The following is a 4,061-nucleotide window of genomic DNA, read 5'->3' as shown; positions in this document are numbered from 1 at the left end:
CCCTCTTCTTATAAGGATACCAGTCATTGGATTAGGACCCACAACTAAAAGGACATGACCTCGCCTTAACTTGATTACATCTGCAAAGACCTTTATTTCCAAATAAGATCACATTCACAAGGTGGACCTCAAATTTGGGGGGATACTATTCAATCTAGTACACCATCCAACGTGCTCTTTATATTCTATTTGTTTATTGTCTCTCTGGCTGCTCCACCAGAATGTCAGCTCCATGAGGTTATGGATTGTTTTCTATTTTGTTCATTGCTATATCTTCAGCATCTAGAACAGTGCTTGACACATAGCAGACATGCAGTAAGTATTTTGTGAATGAACCTTTGTACCCATTTGTCCCATACTCCACAGGGAATCTGAATGAGAGAAGCAATAATAAAGATGACAATGCAGGTATTGCCTAGAACATAATAAATATTCTGTAAGTGATTACTGGATAAATAGAAGTATTTGATGAATGTGTTAATTTAACACTTATGGGGTACCTCTTTTATATAAAGTACCGAGGAAAGGTACAAAGAAGTGAGAAAGAAACATCTGAGCATCCGGGCATAGCCTCTGGGCAAGTCAATGCAACCTCTGGGTTTCCCTACCTATAGCATGCAGATAATAGCACTGCCTACATCATTGGATTGTCATGAGGAATAAGTGAGCTCATACATGCAAAATGCTTAGCCCAGTGCCTGGCACATAGTAAGCTCCATAAATGCGTTAGTTATTATTACTGTAGTTGCTATTCTGTGCTATACTCTGTGCAAGGTATTTGGTTTTTTTAAAACTAACTTTATTGAGATAAAATTCACATATCATAAAATTCTCCTTTTAAAAATGTACAGTTCAGTGATTTTTTAATTAACAGAGCTGTGCAACCATCACCGCAATCGAACTTCAGAACGTTTTCATTTTCCCTCCAAAAAACCCCATACCTTTTATCAGTCACTCCTCTTTCCCCAACACATGCCTGGCAACCACCACTGTGCTTCTTGTCTCTATGAATTTGCCTATTCTGGAATTTTATATAAGTGAAATCACAATATGTGGAATTTTGTGTAGTATAACACAGCATAATGTTTTTAAGATTCACCCACATTTTAGCATGGGTCAGTACTTTGTTCCTTTTTATGGCTTAATAATACTCCATTGTGTGGATACTCCCTATTTTGTTTGCCCATTCATCAATAGACCAACATTTGATTGTTTCTACGTTTTGGCTATTATGAATAATGCTGTGAATATTAATGTGGAAGTTTTTGTGTGGACATATGTTTTCATTTCTTTTGGTATATACCTAGGAGTAGAACTCCTGGGTCATATGGCAACTCTATGTTTAACATTTTGAGAAAAATTCAAACTGTTTTCCAAAGTGACCACACCATTTTACATCCCAACCAGCAGTGAATGGGTTCCAATTTCTCCACATGCTTGCCAGTAATTCCTGTCTGTCCTTTTTATTTAACCTGCCATAGTGGCTGTGAAGTGGTGTGTGTGTGTGTGTGTGTGTGTGTGTGTGTGTGTGTGCGCGCGCGCACGTGCATGCATGCGTGCCTATGTGTGTGTGTGTGTGTGTGTGTGTGTGTGTGTGTGTAAAGAAGCTGATGTTTATTTTTCAACAACCATATTTCCTTTTTTGTTTGTTTGTTTAAGAGCCTGTGGAAGAACAGTTTAAGACCACCCAGTGGTTGTTCCTATCCATTCAGTGGGAGCTTTGGATCAATCTTCAGTGGTGGGCTGAGCGCTCTAGTCTTCAATAGGGAACTACTAGACAGGCACTGAAGGTATGTGCACACATTCAGACCAGTCTGTGACCTTGGATTGAGTAACAGTAAACTCAGGAGCTAGAGTGGTAAATTCACCTTGAAATTCCTCCTTAGACACAGCCTACTCTTCCTTTTCAATGTCTTCAGGATCTCTGAATAAATAGGGATCAGGCATGATCTCCCATGGGTGCTCAAGGGAGATGATGTCACGCGTGCACACAAAGAACCTCCTGATCCAGCATCCACCACATTAGACCCACTGAGGCGCTCCCTTGTTGTTGCATGGAATGGTAATGTCCACATGGCACAGAGAAGAGTCTGTGTGACACAGAGCAATGGTAGGCAGGTTAACATAAGACACCTCTGTGACACACTGGTGGTCAGCTTAGGACCGACCAGTAGTCATGGCTCCTGGGAGGCTGCCTTGATCTGTTTAGTGAAGCTTCCAAGAATGAAGTGGCCAGCAAAAGGAGTGGCCTCAGTGGCAGCAGAAAACTTCATCACAGCTTGCTGGCCAGTATTCCTAGAGGATATGACACTGACATCAGCTGGGTTTTCCATGGCAGAAGCTTCTCCTAGGTTCTCTTCAGATTTAAGATGTAGATGCCTTCACTTTTCCTTTTGTACATGCACTGTTCCACTTGGAAGTCAAGGTTGGAAGTCAAGGTTGGAACACCTAAGAGGGTTCCTGCTGCAAGGAGTTTGACAGCCCACTCCTTCATCTGCAGGACCCCAAGGGCTCTGGAAATCATGAAAGTTTCCCTTTAGGTTATAATAGGAACCCAGAACACCTTGTGGGTAGCTCAGAAAGTTCATTTTGCTTTTTTTCTCTTGGTTTTGATTTGTATTTTACTGGTGGCTAATGATGTTGAGCATCTTTTCATGAGCTTACTGGTCATTTGTACAACTTCTTTGGAGAAACGTGTCTTCAAATTCTTTGCCCATTCAAAAAAAATTGGGTTGTTTTGATGTTGTTGGACTGTAACAACAGTGGAGAGGGGGCTGGAGTTTGTTGCATATTATGAATACAAAACTCTGATTAGATATATCATTTGCAAATATTTTCTCTTATTCCCCTGGTTGTGTTTTCTGTGCCAAACATTTTTACCTGCTTTTTTTCCCAGACTACTCCTGTGAGGCAGGTGTTATTGATAGGGAGATGGAAGTTCAGAGAGGAGAAGATGAAATTTAAATCCAGTTTTGTCTGATTGTGAAACGTGTGCTTTGTCTTCTACCTCAACCTGCTCACAAAGATGAGTGAAGACATGTTTCTGGATTTAGGGAGCTCAGCCTGGCAGAGGACATAAAACAAGAACACAAACCAATGTGCTATAATAAGAACATAAACCAATGCACTATAAAGTAGGGTTCCACGTGTCCCACGAGCTCCACAAGAGAAGTATAGAGAAGTGCAATGGGAGGTCCAGAGGAGAAAGAGCAAAGCACTCCTGGCTAGGGAAATCAAGGTTGGCTTCAGGAAGGGGGCATTTAAGCCTTGAAGGATGGGTACAGTTTCATTGGATGAAGATGATGGACAGAATGAAGAAGAGCATCTCCAAAGGAGGACGGAAAATGAGAGTTGAATGAATGAATGAATAAATGGAGCTTTGATCCTAAGACTCGCTGCAATTGGTAGTCCCAGGGCTTGTTGGGATGGACTCCTGGGACTGCCTTGGTTGGAGAACCGAGACACTGGCTAGCCTTTGGGATCCTGGGGTTGACTGGGTTTGGAGATCTGGGTGTTGGCTTGGATGGACAGTTTAGGAACTGGCGGAGTGGGGGGATGACTGTGATATTGTGTGTGGGCATAGGGGAGTGATGTTCCAGGGGCTGCCTGGGAAAAGGGAGCTGTGGACTGCCTGGGCTGGACAGACATGGGGTCTGGCTGGGATGGAGGAATGGTCCATGGACTGGCTAGAATGAGAGATCCAGGGACTACCCTGGCAGTGGGCGGGAGGGAGGTCGCCTGAGATAGGAGCTCTAGGTGTTGGATGGGATGGGGAATCTGACACTTGGGACTGGTAGACCCAGGCAATGGGGGATCCATGGGATGCCCGGACCTGGAGGCTGCCTTCGATGGGGGTTCCTGGGACATCTTAGATGAGGATCTCGGGCAGAGAGGACCCGAGGGACATTGGAACAGACTGAGATTGAGGGCTTCCTTGGGCTGAAGACCTTCGTTGTTAGGTGAAGACCCTGGGCCCGGTGGAAGGGAAAGAGAGCTCTCTGGCAGCCTGCGATGGGGCTGGCCCCGGCCTGGCGCGGGTGTCTCGGGGCGGGTCGGCTTCT

The 4,061-nt window shown here is 44.2% G+C and overlaps 1 pseudogene; it reads right to left on the bottom strand.

Annotated features, from left to right (window-relative positions):
- Window positions 1-1,677: 1,677 nt before the first annotated feature.
- On the bottom strand, window positions 1,678-2,524 carry LOC115283400 (annotated as a pseudogene).
- Between the last annotated feature and the right edge of the window lie 1,537 nt (window positions 2,525-4,061).

The sequence above is a fragment of the Suricata suricatta genome, chromosome X (genome assembly GCF_006229205.1).
Source record: "Suricata suricatta isolate VVHF042 chromosome X, meerkat_22Aug2017_6uvM2_HiC, whole genome shotgun sequence".
Lineage (NCBI taxonomy): Eukaryota > Metazoa > Chordata > Mammalia > Carnivora > Herpestidae > Suricata > Suricata suricatta.
This window is presented reverse-complemented; position numbering and strand designations above follow the sequence as displayed.